The sequence below is a fragment of the Silene latifolia genome, chromosome Y (genome assembly GCF_048544455.1).
Source record: "Silene latifolia isolate original U9 population chromosome Y, ASM4854445v1, whole genome shotgun sequence".
NCBI classification, from domain to species: Eukaryota; Viridiplantae; Streptophyta; class Magnoliopsida; order Caryophyllales; family Caryophyllaceae; genus Silene; species Silene latifolia.
Genome location: NC_133538.1, coordinates 260,959,003 through 260,975,973, shown reverse-complemented (window position 1 = coordinate 260,975,973; position 16,971 = coordinate 260,959,003). Strand labels below are relative to the sequence as shown.

Sequence of the window (16,971 nt, the reverse complement as noted above, 5' to 3'; positions counted from 1 at the left end):
AATAAGCGTTCGATCGAGTAATAAATTACTCGATCGAGCTATCTTGGCAAGTAAGACCTTAAAACACCTTCCGAAACCAGCTCACGCGTCTTCAAAATATTAAATTCCAAGCTCCTGCTCCTTATTCTCCATAAATGCATGCAATCGGGACAAAATAGGCTCGATTTAGCTCCTCTTTGGTTTATTCCTGCAAATTACATAAAACGAACCAAAGTAGAATATTCGGGGGTATTTGTAGCTAGATGCTACATAAATAGTACAGAAATGCGTGTAAAAATGAGGTAAAAACCTTATATAAAATACACGCATCAAATCTCCCCAAACCAAACCTTTGCTTGTCCCCAAGCAAAATATGAATGCAACTAGAGAATAAAAAATGGAACGGGACCAACGCATCAGCTACAAATCACCCACCAAAACCAGTTTAATGCAACAGCTGACAAAGTGGCAAAAGAGAAGTGCAAACGAGTTAAATCAATGTTTCAAACTTACTGAACCGTCGACCTTGCAAGACTCAAAAGATATCGGACTCTCACGAGTCGCTCATCACTCAGAATTAGGCACAAGGTAAGTATATATGTGAAAGATAGAAAGAAGTAAAGACACTCACCTAACTCGACCTATAAGAACATGCATGCAGTTAACATGAATAAAGTCTCTACAACCGTACATATGCATTCCAACCATACTAATGACCAAGACACATGCCGAGGACTGAAATTTGGGTAAGTGAAGTAATGGGTAAGATGGGGCTAAGATGAATTTGGATATGTGGAGTGAATAGCCAGGCTAGCAACAACGAATTCCAAATTTGAACTGCATCCCAACTTCGTACTCAAAATAACAAACAAAATGGTGCAAATACCATGCACTCTACTCACGAAACACCAAAAACTCATCAACTCCCCATAAGATATAAGTGAAACATGGGAATAAAAATCATTATACAAATTCTCATTTTTCTACACATGATTTTTCTTTCTTTTTCTTCTTTTCTTATTCTTTTCGTTTTTTTTTTCTTTTTTCATTTTTCATTTTTTTTCGTTCATCACTTTTCTTTCATTCCCTTCAATTCTTCCACCATCTTCTGAAATCAGACAAAATAACCATATTGCAATAAAACATTCCAACAACTACTTATCACTAGCTCGGCTAAGGTAGGAAGTATTATAGAAAGTAGCTAATAGGACAAAAAGGCAATTTGGCTATGTGGGGTTCATGGGTAGAATGAAATAAAGGGAATTACCTCTCCTAACATGTGTCACCATCCACAGATCGAATGCATACAGGTATTAAGAAGACTAGACTCATGCTTATCCAAATTGATGTTACATGCCTTAAAGAGAGTACTACTCACATCCTAGATGAAACCGGTCATGAATGTCACCAGTTTATAAAGCTCTAACCTCAGAATGTAATGTAGCTTGCCGATATAATGAATCAAGTCTATTCGTTCAGATAAGAGAGAAACATAAACTCGTAGATCATGCACATAGTCATGCCAACTAAATGTCAAAAAATGCAAGGCTCAAGTAAGGATTCAATGTAGCGTCACTGTTCAAACGTTCCGACTCAAATTAAACATGAAATGTTTTTGAATATTTATCAATTTTTATGATTTTTATGTGATTTTTTTGAATTAATTAAAACAACAATGCATGCGAAAATAATTAAACGTGCAAGAAAAAATGCAAGAAAAACATGCAGACACAGATATAGATGCATACCTCCCCAAACCAAACCGTACAATGCCCTCATTGTACCAAAAAAAGGGAAAGAAATGCAAACTGAAGAGAAAAGGAGAAGTGGAGTCGGAAAACTTACAAAATGTCGTATAGTTGGACCTCCCCAAACCGACCATGAACATGGGAGGTCAAAGAAAGTCAAGCAGTAGCTCCATAGACGTAAAATAGCAGCTGGAAGACATAACTGCTCGATCGAGCAACTTGGAACAGCTCGATCGAGCAAACTGGTATATGGAAGTACTCGATCGAGTAGAAAACCACTCGATCGAGTAAGCGCGATTTTGGCTCTGGTCGATCGAGTAAGAATATCACTCGATCGAGTGAATAAAACCCAAAAAGTGCTCGATCGAGTAGAAAAACTACTCGATCGAGTAACTTGACCTGCAAAATTCGCGTTAACAGCAAGGAAAGCATAAAAAAGTTCGCAAAACAGCGTCTTAAGTTCAACATAAAGCTAAAGAAAAATAAAAAGTTCAACAAAAGTACAATAAAACAGTCTGGGCTGCCTCCCGGAGAGCGCTGGTTTAAGAGGTCCCGCACGACCTTTATGGCATCAAATAACTGGCGCGTCTAGCTCGTCGAAGTACAGGACTTCAACACGATTGTCTGCTTCATTCGCCTCGTGGTAGTGCTTCACATATTGCCCATTCATCTTGAACCTACTACCTTCGGAATCTTCGAGCTCCACGGATCCAAATTTGGTAACGGCTATCACCGTATAAGGACCACTCCACCTGGACTTCAGCTTGCCAGGAAACAATCTCAATCGGGCATTAAACAGTAGCACCTTTTGCCCAACGTGGAACTCCCGAGGTAAAACTCTCTTGTCATGCCATCTCTTCGTCTTTTCTTTGTATATGCGCGAGCTATCATAGGCATTTAGCCTAAACTCCTCCAACTCATCTAGCTGCAAAAGACGATTCTGACCACACAACTTAGGATCAAAGTTAAGCTCACGAATTGCCCACCAAGCCTTACATTCCAATTCAACAGGTAAATGACATGATTTCCCATAAACTAGCCTATAAGGGGATGCACCAATCGGTGTCTTAAAGGCAGTTCTGTAAGCCCATAATGTGTCCTCTAACTTAAGACTCCAGTCCTTCCGTGATTTAGAAACTACCTTAGATAAGATCTCTTTCAACTCGCGATTAGAGACCTCAACCTGACCACTAGTTTGGGGATGATACCCCAAACCACGCCGGTGTTGGACACCAACTTTAGACAGAATAGAGGTTAGTTTCTTTTCCTTAAAGTGCATTCCCCCATCACTAATGACGACCCTAGGGACACCAAATCGGGGAAATATGACTTTTTTGAACATTTTTATCACGGTCTTGGCATCAGAATGGGGTGAGGCAATTGCCTCAACCCATTTCGACACATAATCAACAGCCACTAAGATATACCTGTTACCTTTACTGGATGGGAATGGTCCTTGGAAATCAATGCCCCAGACATCGAATGTAACACTACGGATTTTCTTTGGAGCCTACTCGACCGAGTAAAGCCTACTCGGCCGAGTAGTGCTCTGAGTGCGTGTTATTTTGGTTCTGCCGAGGAATACTCGGCCGAGTATAGTGAATACTCGACCGAGTATTGGACACTCGGCCGAGTATGCACTTACTCGATCGAGTGTCCGGTTTGGCGAATTTATATTTCGACGGTTTGATTAAGGAGTGATTAGGGTATTTTATATTTCCGCGTCAGTTTCTAATATCATTTTTCACAGCATTATCATTTCTACGTTACCCTAATCATACCCAAATCATTCCCTAATCCTTCCATTGAGCATTTCGTAGCATCTTTGTGTGGATAATTGCGGTGATTCTTGCGTATAAGTTCTTGTTGCAATTTGTTGGTAAGTTCTATCTTTGTAATTATTGCATCTGTTTGGGTTCTTTGTACATTTATATGGGAAGGGGATGTTGGGAATTGTACAAAGTGTAATTGTGTTGTATGATCATTGTATAGGAGAAGACTTCGTAGAGGAGCCTTTTTATTGTCCGTGTTGCATCTTCTTTGTGATTGCTAAGGTAGGGTTTCCCTACTCGGTTCTTGTGCTTTACATGACATGTTGTTGTAATTATCGTTGTCGGTGATCATCGTAGTATGGAGATTGTTGTGACAGTGTTGGTGTGAGGGGATTGAGATGACAGTAATGTCATGTGATGGTGATTGTGGTGGAGTCACTTGCGGGAGTGGCTTCACACCCTAGTTCGCCCTCCGTGGAACCCGCCATGGGAGGGGATGTGCACATTAAGGGACAGGGATCGTTGTCGCTCGTTGAGGAGCTGGACTAGGTGGGATCGGCTGCGGTCACCCACTGGCGGCGAGGATTACCTGTTGCGATGGGTAATCTGGCAGGGCTACACACTTTAGTGTGTAGTCGGTTACTATGTGAGCTTGGGTGATTGGGAGTTGATGATGATCAGACGAGTATTGCATTTGTTTGTCTTGTTTGTTGCATAATCTCGACCCGTTGTTGTTTGTGGAATCTGCGGTGATCCATTCGGGGATGGTGAGCAGGCTTGACAGATTTTGCTAGTGAGAGCTTGGGGATTATCTTGGGAGATTTGCCACCACGAGTCATAGCATCACCGTCTGAGTCTTAGCGAGTTTTCTTTTATTGTTAAGACTTTGAGGTTGTATTTCATTAGACAGTATTCGGTTTTGGATATTGTAAACTTTGCATTTTACATTACTTTAATAATGATGCTCAATTCAGACGCTTTGGTATATACTAACCTCGGGAAACCGAGATGGTAACGCACTTTCATGGTAGGGTGGTCCTGGTAAGGCACCTTGGTATGAGGGGGTGTTACAAAGTGGTATCAGAGCCGAAGATTCCGGCACCTAAACAAATGAATTAATGAACCTAGGGAGTCTAAATAAAATGAACCCGGGGAGAGTTGTTTGGAGCTACCGCAAAGACTCGGGAGACGTCCCGGAGTCGCACATTGGCCCTTACTAACTCGAGCCGGTAACATGGGGAAAAGTGTGATGAGGACTAGGCTTTGTATGTGCACGTATGTGAAGATACATGTTGGTAAAAGTCGATAGTTGCATATATGTGTGATGAAGTTCTTAACTGTTGTGATGGGAGAAGTAATAGATGAAACGGGTTGTGATTTCAACGTTGGATTTAGCATATGTGCAAATTGGATGTTGATATGGTTACAATATGGTGTTAAAGTTTTAATATATGCATTACATGCTGACGTGATTATAACATGGTTTTAAATCCTTAAGTATTTGCTGCGGGAATAGTGAGCATGATAGGGGAATCGTAATCTGTAAATCTTTTTATAGCGTAACTCGGCCGAGCAGGGTAGGCACTCGACCGAGTAGCCAAAACTCGACCGAGTGTTGTTTGATAAGAAGTAGCAATTGCTACTGTTTGTGATAACTCGACCGAGTATGAGTGTATACTCGACCGAGTAGCGTCCACTCGGCCGAGTGTTGTTGCACTCGACCGAGTGTTCTTTTGGTGTTTTGGCGTTTGTCTCTGGAGTCGATACTCGACCGAGTATCTGGGAAGGTACTCGACCGAGTTATCTTTACTCGACCGAGTATGATGTATACTCGGCCGAGTGTTCTTATGGCGGAAGGGTGTTAAATTTTGAGCATGTGTTTACGTTTCTTTCTTTCTTATCAGCTCAACATGCCGCCCAAAAGATCTCCCGCGCAGATCCAAGCTTCAGAGATGTCTCTTGATGAGGTTGCTCGCATGATTGAGCAACAAGAGGCTCTCCTTGAAGCTCTCAAAAATGTGGGAAAAGGAAACGAGAAGACGATGGATGCAACCCAGCTTAGCATCAACATTGCTCGTTTCCACCCTCCCACATTTGACGGGGTAGGTGAACCAAAGATGCTCGAGAAGTGGCACCGTGAGATTGAAGCTCTCATGGAAATGGTTAAGTGCCCTGAGGACATGATTGTTGAGCAGGTAGTGTACTACCTAAGAGGAGAAGCTGCAGTTTGGTGGCAGAACGTCAAGGATGATGCTAGAGCTTCGCCGGCGGAAGGGGCTATTCCGTGGTCTAGGTTGAAGAGTGCTATGAGAGAGCAGTTTGTGCCGGAGCATATCCGACACAAGATGAGATCCGACTTTGAATCTTTCACTATGTCTGAGGAGATGACAGCGATTACTATCATCGGTTTATGGAGCTATCTCGTTATGTGGAAGATTTGCAGCTCGGACAAAGAGGTTTGGCTCTCCGATTTGAGAGGGGTTTGTCTGCTAAGATCGTGAGTCGTATGCCACCCGGGTTGCTACGACCTCAAGGAAGTGTATCGAGAGCGGGTCAAGGGCGAGAGAATGGTGGATCTCTCAAGGAGATCGAGGAGAGGATCGCTACGAAAAGAGGAAGGGCGATGAAGCGGGAACAACAATCAGCCAACCAACAAGAAAGGGAATTTCAACCATGCCAAGGCTTTTTCTAGTGGAGCTGGTTTCTCCGGAGGTTCTCGTGGCTGGGGAAAGAATGGAGGTCGGGCTGTAAGTGACAACACCAACCTTACGTGCTTCAACTGTGGTGGGATAGGTCACAAAAGGCGAGACTGCACGAGCTACAAGCCCGGCAATGGTTCAAGAGCTAGATCAGAAAATTTCTCTCAGGGGCCGACTCAGAGTTTTGCTAGTAACCGACCGGGAGGTTCATGGGGCAACAGAGGTGGACAGGGTAACCAGGGCGGTTACAACCGCGGTGGTGGTGGATCTTACCGGCGCCCGAGAATAACGATGTCACCCAGATCCTAGCAGCTAAGCCTAGTACCTCCAATGCTTGATTCGGGTGGAGAACAGAGGAATAGTGGAAAGCTCTTCATGATGGATAAGCAGGAAGCACAAGATGATGCTCATGTAGTTACCGGTACCTTTCTTGTTAATAATGTACCGTCCTTTGTTTTGTTTGATTCTGGGGCTACACATTCTTTTGTGTCTAAAAGTCATCTTTGTCTATGGGTTTGGGCCAGTTTGAGGTTGTAAAAGATGATGTGTTCATACCTTCAGGGGAGTCTGTGTCGTGTCTCAAGTTATATAAGGGTATATCTATGGTGATTGGAGGGGTAGATTTACCAAGAAACCCATTAGAGTTTCCTAAGGATGGGTTTGAGGTGATTGTCGGGATGGATTGGTTAGGTAGGTATGACGCCAGGATAGATTGTAGACAAAAGAGAGTGTCTTTAAAGGGTCCCAAGGGTGTTAAGGTGTCCTATAGAGGGTTTGTGGTAAAGCCTAAGTGTAGGTTTATAGCGGTTATGACTTTAAAGTCATGTTTAAGGAAGAAGTGTCCCTTAATTCTTTGTCATGTGAGAGATCACCGAGTAGAGCCGCCGACAACTTCTGAGATTTCCGTGGTGAAAGAATTTGAAGATGTCTTTCCTGAGGAAATACCGAGTTTGCCTCCCAAGAGGGATGTCGATTTCAGCGTGGAGCTTAAGCCGAGAACGGGTCCTATATCTAAAGCACCTTATCGTATGGCACCTAAAGAGTTGGCTGAGTTGAAGAAGCAGATACATGAGTTGTTAGACAAGGGTTATATCAGGCCTAGCGTGTCATCGTGGGGAGCTCCAGTTCTTTTTGTAAAGAAGAAAGATGGGAGTATGAGATTGTGCATTGATTACAGAGAGCTCAATCGGGTTACAGTGAAGAATAAGTATCCGTTTCCAAGGATTGACGATTTATTCGATCAGCTAAGTGGAGCTGGTGTGTTCTCTAAGATTGATCTGAGGTCGGGGTATCATCAACTGAGGATAGCGGATGAGGACATTCCTAAAACAGCGTTCCGATCTCGTTATGGTCACTACGAGTATATAGTGATGCCTTTTGGGTTGACCAATGCGCCAAAGACTTTTTTATGGATTTGATGAATCGGATCTTCACACCGTTTTTGGATAGGTTTGTGGTTATTTTCATCGACGATATCCTAGTTTATTCCAAGACTAAGGAAGAGCACGAAGAGCACTTGAGGATAGTTTTGCAGACTTTGAGAGAAAATCAGCTCTATGCCAAGTTATCCAAGTGTGAGTTCTGGTTAGAGGAAGTGGGTTTTCTAGGCCATGTAATATCCAAGAAGGGGGTATCTGTGGATCCTAGTAAGATTGAGGCCGTTACCAAGTGGGAATCGCCAAGAATGTTCTTGAGATTCGGAGTTTCTTAGGCCTTGCCAGCTACTACCGGAGGTTTGTGAAAGATTTCTCTACCATAGCACGGCCTATGACATCCTTGATGAGGAAGGAAGTCAGATTTGTTTGGGATGAGAGTTGTGAAACGGCGTTTCAGACCTTAAAAGAACGCTTGACCACAGCTCCTATCCTAGCCTTGCCAGAGGGTTGTGAGAACTTTGAGGTCTATACCGACGCTTCAAAGAACGGTCTAGGTTGTGTTTTGATGCGGGAGGAAAGTGATAGCTTATGCTTCGAGGCGATTGAAGCAATATGAGGAGAACTACCCTACTCATGATTTGGAGTCAGGTGCGATTGTGTTCGCTCTTAAGATTTGGAGGCACTACCTTTATGGCGCAACTTTTAAGGTGTTCTCTGATCATAAGAGTCTAAAGTATATCTACACTCAGAAGGAGCTTAACATGCGACAGAGGCGGTGGATGGAGCTGATTGGAGATTATGATATGGAGATCATCTATCACGAGGGTAAAGCTAATGTTGTCGCAGATGCTTTGAGTAGGAAGAGCGTTCATTCGCTATGTACATCTATGTCCTTGCTGAAGTTGAGAGATGAGATGTCTAGATTGGGGATCTTTATGATTCGGGAGGGGAATATTATCGGCGATTTGACGATCGAGCCAGAGTTGTATGAAAACATCAAAAGTAAGCAAGAGCTTGATCCTAAGATCCAGGAGTGGAAGTCAAAGGTAGAGAGTGGAGCGACTTCCGGTTCTCTATACATCCAGATGGGAGTGTTCGTTTTGATGGGAGATGGTGTGTTCTGACGATGCGAGTTAAGGAGAATGATCTTGTCAGAGGCTCATTGCACTCCTTATTCAGTTCACCCGGGTGGTGACAAGCTTTACAGAGACCTTAAGAAGACTTTTTGGTGGCCGAACATAAAGAGAGATGTAGCTGAGTTTGTGGCTAGATGTTTGACCTGCCAAAGGGTCAAAGGTGAACAAAGGAGACCTCAAGGTAAGATTCAGTCTCTGACAGTGCCCGAGTGGAAGTGGGAGTCGATCTCCATGGACTTTATTGTGGGGTTACCTAGGTCACAACAAGGTAACAACATGATTTGGGTGATTGTGGATCGGTTAACCAAATCAACCCATTTCGTCCCCATGAAGGATACTTGGTCTAAGATGCACGGCATTGGGTTCTGAAAGCATGTGGTTCGGTTACATGGTATCCCGAAAGATATTGTTTTCGATCGTGATGCGAGGTTCATATCAAAGTTTTGGCAAGAACTGCAAGAGTTGATGGGTACAACGCTGAAGATGAGTACAGCTTTTCATCCGGCAACCGATGGTCAGACAGAACGGACCATCAAGACCTTAGAAGACATGCTAAGGCATGTGTTATGGACTTTGGAGGCAGTTGGGAAGACAGACTTGATTTGATCGAGTTTTCATACAATAATAGTTATCATACAAGCATTGGGATGGCACCTTTTGAAGCTTTGTATGGCCGGAAATGCCGAAGTCCAGTTTGTTGGGATGATAGTTCCGAGACAGTGGTTTTAGGGCCACAATTGGTTCAAGATATGGTTGAGCAAATCCAGTTGATTCGCCAAAAGATGAGAGCAGCTCAAGATCGTCAGAAGAGCTACGCCGACTTACACCGCAGGGACATTGAGTTCGCGGTAGGTGACAAGGTGCTTTTGAAAGTGTCACCTATGCGAGGTGTTATGAGGTTTGGGAAAAAGGGTAAGCTAAGCCAAAAGTTTATAGGTCGTTATGAAATTCTGGACCGTGTTGGCGAGGTAGCCTACAGGTTAGCTTTACCACCAGTTTTGGATAGAGTGCACAATGTTTTTCATGTGTCTCAACTTCGGAAATATGTGAGTGATCCGTCGCACATCCTCGAGATGGAGAACATCGAACTTGATGAATCCTTGTCCTATGCCGAGATTCCTAAGGAGATTCTTGATCGCAAGGTTCGTAAGACCCGGAATGGTGAGACGGTCTTACTCAAGGTCCTTTGGTCTAATCATAATGTGGAGGAAGCCACATGGGAACCCGAGGAAGCTATGCGAGACCGTTTTCCTAACCTTTTTGATCAGGTATGTTTGGTTACGGGGACGTAACCGTTGTCTTTTTAGGGGGGTAGGAGATGGTCGCGATGGTGTTTTGTTGTTTCTTTTGCTTTGTTTGGTTCGAGTCGGGAGATGCGTTTGGGGTAACTTGTTGTGATGCTTGTATAGTTCCTTTGAGTTGTCGCATGTGATTGTTAGAGTCTTGTGTCGTGGTGTTGTGCTTGCTTGTAGTTGAGTGTGAACTTCGAGACGAAGTTCTTTTTAGGGGGAAAGATTGTAACACTACGGATTTTCTTTGGAGCCTACTCGGCCGAGTAGTGCTCTGAGTGCGTGTTATTTTGGTTCTGCCGAGGAATACTCGGCCGAGTATAGTGAATACTCGACCGAGTATTGGACACTCGGCCGAGTATGCACTTACTCGACCGAGTGTCCGGTTTGGCGAAGTTATATTTCGACGGTTTGATTAAGAAGTGATTAGGGTATTTTATATTTCCGCGTCAGTTTCTAATATCATTTTTCACAGCATTATCATTTCTACGTTACCCTAATCATACCCAAATCATTCCCTAATCCTTCCATTGAGCATTTCGTAGCATCTTTGTGTGGATAATTGCGGTGATTCTTGCGTATAAGTTCTTGTTGCACTGTTGGTAAGTTCTATCTTTGTAATTATTGCATCTGTTTGGGTTACTGTACATTTATATGGGAAGGGGATGTTGGGAATTGTACAAAGTGTAATTGTGTTGTATGATCATTGTATAGGAGAAGACTTCGTAGAGGAGCCTTTTTGATTGTCCGTGTTGCATCTTTCTTTGTGATTGCTAAAGTAGGGTTTCCCTACTCAGTTCTTGTGCTTTACATGACATGTTGTTTTAATTATCGTTGTACTTGATCATCGTAGTATGGAGATTGTTGTGACAAAGTGTTCTTTGTGAGGGGATTGAGATGACAAGAATGTCATGTTATGCCGATTGTGGTGGAGTCACTTGCGGGAGTGGCTTCACACCCTAGTTCGCCCTCCGTGGAACCTGCCACGGGAGGGGATGTGCACATTAAGGGACAGGGTTGTCGCTCGTTGAGGAGCCGGACTAGGTGGGATCGGCTGCGGTCACCCATCGGCGGCGAGGATTACCTTTTGCGATGGGTAATCAGCGGGGCTACACACTTTAGTGTGTAGTCGGTTACTATGTGAGCTTGGGTGATTGGGAGTTGATGATGATCAGACGAGTATTGCATTTGTTTGTCTTGTTTGTTGCATAATACTGACCCCGTTGTTGTTTGTGGAATCTGCGGTGATCCATTCGGGGATGGTGAGCAGGCTTGACAGGTTTTGCTAGCGAGAGCTTGGGGATTATCTTGGGAGATTTGCCACCACGAGTCATAGCATCACCGTCTGAGTCTTAGCGAGTTTTCTTTTATTGTTAAGACTTTGAGGTTGTATTTCATTAGACAGTATTCGGTTTTGGATATTGTAAACTTTGCATTTTACATTACTTTAATAATGATGCTCAATTCAGACGCTTTGGTATATACTAACCTCGGGAAACCGAGATGGTAACGCACTTTCATGGTAGGGTGGTCCTGGTAAGGCACCTTGGTATGAGGGGGTGTTACATCGAAGACCTCAACTTCTAAGATGCCGTTTTGTGGCATCTCATGTCTCTTCGAAATGTTTCCCGATCGTTGGCAAGCGTCACAAGCTTAAACAAAAGACTTAGCATCAGCAAACAAAGAAGGCCAGTAAAAACCAGACTGAAGTACCTTAGCCACGGTGCGCGATGGACCGTGGTGACCACTATAGGAATAGGAGTGACAGCCTTCCAGGACTACTTTGGCCTCCCACTTCGGAATACACCGTCTGTAGAGACCGTTTGCACATTCCTTAAACAAATAAGGATCATCCCAGAAATACTGCTTAGCGTTATACGGAAAACGCTTCCTCTGCTGATGAGAAAGGTCAGGCGGCAGCTTGCCACTGACAACGAAGTTAGCTATATCTGCATACCAAGGCTCTTGGTTAACAATAGACGATATAACAGCAATTAAAGTATCGTCAGGAAAAGAATCATCAATAGGTAGAGAATCTTCCCCTTCTTGTCGCATCAGTCGCGACAAGTGAACAGCTACAACGTTCTCAGCTCCTTTCTTATCCTTAATCTGCAAATCAAACTCCTGAAGAAGGAGTATCCATCTCAGTAGCCGTGTTTTAGCCTCCTTCTTAGCAAGAAGATGCCTCAAAGCTACATGGTCAGTAAAAACAGTAACTTCTGACCCAACTAAATAAGAACGAAACTTCTCTAAGGCATAAACTACAGCTAGCAGCTCTTTCTCAGTGGTAGTGTACTTCACTTGAGCCTCATCAAGAGTTCGGCTCGCGTAGTAGATAGCGTTCAGAGCTTTGTCTTTCCTTTGGCCTAGCACCGCTCCTAGTGCGTAGTCACTGGCGTCACACATTATCTCAAACGGCAAGTCCCAATCGGGAGGCTGTATGATCGGCGCAGAGACTAAAGCTTGCTTTAACCTGTTAAAAGCGGAAAGACATTCATCAGTAAACCCAAAAGGGTCATCCTTAAGTAGCAACTGTGTAAGTGGTTTAGCAATTTTTGAGAAATCCTTGATAAACCGACGATAAAAGCCGGCGTGGCCAAGGAAACTCCTCACCCCCTTAACATTGACAGGAGGTGGTAATTGCTGAATCACTTCCACCTTTGCTTTATCAACCTCTATTCCCCTATCAGAAACTAAGTGCCCTAAGACAACTCCCTCATTGACCATAAAGTGGCACTTCTCCCAGTTCAGCACAAGATTAACCTCAATACAGCGCTACATCACTTTCTCAAGGTTAGACAGACAGTTAGAAAAATCACTTCCATAAACACTGAAATCGTCCATGAAAACTTCCAAAATAGACTCAATATACTCTGAAAATATCCCCATCATGCACCTTTGAAAGGTGGCAGGGGCATTACACAAACCAAAAGGCATCCTGCGATAAGCAAAAACGCCCTGAGGACAAGTAAATGTAGTCTTAGCTTGATCGTCTTGGTGTATAGGGATCTGAAAGAACCCAGAGTACCCGTCTAAATAGCAGAAAAATTTATGAGAAGCTAACCTTTCTACCATTTGATCAATAAAAGGAAGGGGAAAGTGATCTTTCTTGGTGGCGGCATTAAGCTATCTGTAATCTATACACATCCGCCAACCAGTCACTACTCGAGTAGGTATTAACTCATCCTTATCATTCTTAACTACAGTTGTCCCTCCTTTCTTCGGGACCACCTGTACTGGACTCACCCATTTAGAGTGACCAACAGAATAAATAATACCTGTGTCAAGCAGCTTCATTACCTCAGCCATCACAACATCCTGCATCTTCTGGTTCAGTCTGCGCTGACCCTGTCTGCAAGGTTTGTGATCTTCCTCCAGCTCTATCCTGTGCATACAAATATCGGGACTAATCCCCTTGATATCGTCCAACGAATAACCTAGTGCTTTCCTGTTTTTATTAAGTACAGCTAACAAAGAAGTCAGTTGATCATCATTAAGCTTAGCACTAACAATGACTGGATATTGCTCTGTATCGTCTAAGAAAACATATTTAAGATGAGAAGGGAGAGGCTTAAGCTCCGGTACCTTTACCTCAATGGAGCAAAGAGTGCTAATCATCTGTTCCACTTGCTCTCCCTCAGCTTCGGTGAGTTCAGGCTCATCTAAATCACAACAAGCAAATTCAACACAGCGTCACTGCCATCTGGGCTATATGCACACTCATAAAAAAGCATAAGAGCTTCTAGTGGGTCCTTTATAAAAGAACCCGACCAGAAGTCATAAATAGACTCGTCAATAATATCAACCGAATAGCAAGTATCCTCTATCATTGGCCGAGCCAAAGTACTAGGCAGACTGAAAGTGATCGCGTCATCCCCTACTGCAAGAGTCAAACGCCCTTGTTTGACATCAATAACGGCCCCAGCTGTACAAAGGAATGGTCTTCCTAAGATAATTGGGGTCCGGGTGTCCTCAGCTATATCTAAAACAATGAAATCAACTGGGATAAAGAGCTTGCCTATCTTCACAGGCACGTCCTCCAAGACACCTAAGGGCTTCCTAACAGATCTATCAGCCATCTGTAGGGTAATGTTAGTCACTTTAATGTGACTCATGTTCAGTTTCTTGCAGACAGATAAGGGCATGACACTAACGCTGGCTCCTAAGTCACAAAGGGCCTTAACAATGACCACATTGCCTATAATACAGGTAATAGAAAAGCTGCCCGGGTCTTTCATTTTGGGTGGAGCCTTGTTTAAAAGCAAATTACTAGACTCTTCCATAAATGAAACTGTCTCAAACTCACTTAAATCCCTCTTACACGTCACAATATCTTTCATAAAGTTAGCGTAAGTAGGTACCTGAGTAACAAGTTCGGTAAAAGGGACAGTTACCTGGAGGTTCTTCACAACGTCCACGAACATACCGTACTGTCGCTCGATCCTTGCGTCCTTCAGACGACCTGGGAAAGACACTCTGGTAGCAATGAGTGGACCCGCAACTTTCTCTTTACCCTTATCAACGCGTGATGTCTCCACAGCAGGGGGAGATGACACGGTAGCGGAATTAGATAGTGAAATATGATCTCCGCCGCTTCTGGTACTCGATCGAGTACTTTTATCCCTCAATCGAGTGATTTCATGTTAAGAAATTCTCGATCGAGCTCTTTCCTCACTCGATCGACCATTCCCTTTTTCTGCTTTACTCGATCGAGCATTTTTATCGCTCGATCGAGTGATTTCTTCAGCAAACTTACTCGATCGAGTAAGTATATCACTCGATCGACCATCCTCGTTTTCTGCACTGCTCGATCGACCATAATTATCACTCGATCGAGTGACAGGATGAATTAAATCACTCGATCGAGTAGATTTTTCACTCGATCGAGTGTTTGGACCACACACAGCAACTATTTCGTCCAAAAACTCATCTATATCATCCTCCGGGGTATCTTCAGCTATCAAAACCCCGTCTACTAGTACTTTTGGCCCTTCATGAGTGAGGCCAACTTGGAGATTCATTGCATTGGCTGAATCGCATGGTAGAGGCTTGGCTTGGTCTTTCACGAGTGTTAACTGCGCGACTTGTTCTCTCAACTCCGCTATGACATTTTCTTTCCTATTGCACTTCTCCTTAAATTGTTGTGTGATGCTAAACATAAAGGATTTCAATTCGGCAATTTCTTGATTTGCAGGAGGAGGAACGGGTTGCGGCGCTGGCGTATAAAGAGTAGGAGCATTCCTTATTTCTTCGTACAGTTGAGAAAAAGGAACTCCTTGCTTGTATTTCTTATAAGCGAGGATGCGCTCTGTACTCGCCAGGCATCCAATAGGGTTATGCCCTTCCATACCACATCTACTACACAGCTCAACATACTCATTAATCGAACAAACCTGAGCACTCTCGCCTGAAACGTCTGTAATCTCCACATTACCTAGACTTTTGCTAGGACCTTCCACTGCAGCAGCAACTGACTCAATAACCTGCTTACTACCTCGGGGATTTGCATATTCAGAGACGTGAATAGACATCTCCTCAATGAGACGCCACCCTTGTTCATCTTCAACATTCTTCGTGAATCTCCCTCTAGCTACGCTGTCAAGAATAGCTCTCTCGCTCCGATATAACCCATTGTAGAATTGGGTACAAAGGAACCATTTCTTGAACCCGTGACGAGGCACATAACGGACAAGTTTCTTGAATCTAGTCCAGGCCCCATTCAAATCTTCAGTGAAGAGACAAACAAGCCAAAAGAACTAATCCCGAGCTCTCAAGGCATTGGTGCGCTGCAGTGGAAAATATCGCCTGTAAAAGGCTAAAGAAAGGGAATTCCAGTCGGTTACACCGGCTGCCTCCCTATCAAGATCTCTCAACCACTCCCGGGCATCATCAGCTAAAGAAAAGGGAATGAGGGCTACCTTTACTTTGTCCTGTGTCACCCCAGCAGAAAGGGGAATGGTAGAGCAATACTCTGTAAACAGCTCTAGATGCCTGTATGGATCTTCTTCAGGTACCCCCTAAAGAGATTTCTCTCTACCAGTTGTATGTAAGACGGGTGGATTCCAAAGTTTCCCTGATCAATAATGGGTAATAAGAAACCTGTTGGAAGTGAATCCACAGTAGGCTCTGAATGGCTGGCTAACTTAGGCATTCTGGCAAATAGATTTCACAAAGCAACAACTAACCTGCAAAGCTAATCAAAAACTTTGCAAAAAATGAGATCAGTCTCAAGGAATAAATTCCTTGAGACGAGAAACAAACTTAAATAAAGCAACAAAATTGCGCCACCTCCTCGGAAACGGCGCCAAAATTAGACAGGGCAGTCGTATACCTATTAAAAATAACCAACTGGCTCTAACTAATATAGCTAGGGAAGTCGGGTCGAATCCACAGGGAGATGGGAAAATGTTAGCCTCGTCTAAGTCTGTCAAGGTAACCAAATTGGGGGGTTTTTAATTGATTGATTCTAAACTAATGGTAAGGATAAGGAAGAGAAAATAAGAGAAATAAGATAAATTAAGTAGAGGGAACAGCTAAGACAGACGGTTCACCATAATCATTCAGTCAAGTAATCTAGGTCTCAGGTCAATGCAGATACGGTCTGAGGAGCGGTGAATATCTCCTTTCGGTCTCAATTCGCCCTAAAGCACAAATAGCTTAGCTTTCGCCCTAACTATAATGGTCTATTGTTCGCTACTAGTCTCGCCTTTTCCAACCTTTCGGTCCAGGTCAAGGGTCACTAAGATATAAATGCCTAATTGCGTCGACTCAATTAAACAGATACAATTAATTGCAGCAGTTAACAACAAAGGTTATACCAGCATTAACCTTATGATTCGATTACTTTCCTTTCATAATTATGGATCCCCTATAGTCCTAGCAGAAGGGAATTAGCTACACATCGTTATTGAATTACCAACAATAACATATGGATAATCAAAGCTAAACATGATAATAAAAATAATAAAGATT

At 43.5% G+C, this 16,971-nt stretch overlaps 1 pseudogene; it reads right to left on the bottom strand.

Annotated features, from left to right (window-relative positions):
- LOC141630537 (flotillin-like protein 6) overlaps positions 1-16,971 on the bottom strand; it is a 54,915-nt pseudogene that overhangs the window by 29,214 nt on the left and 8,730 nt on the right.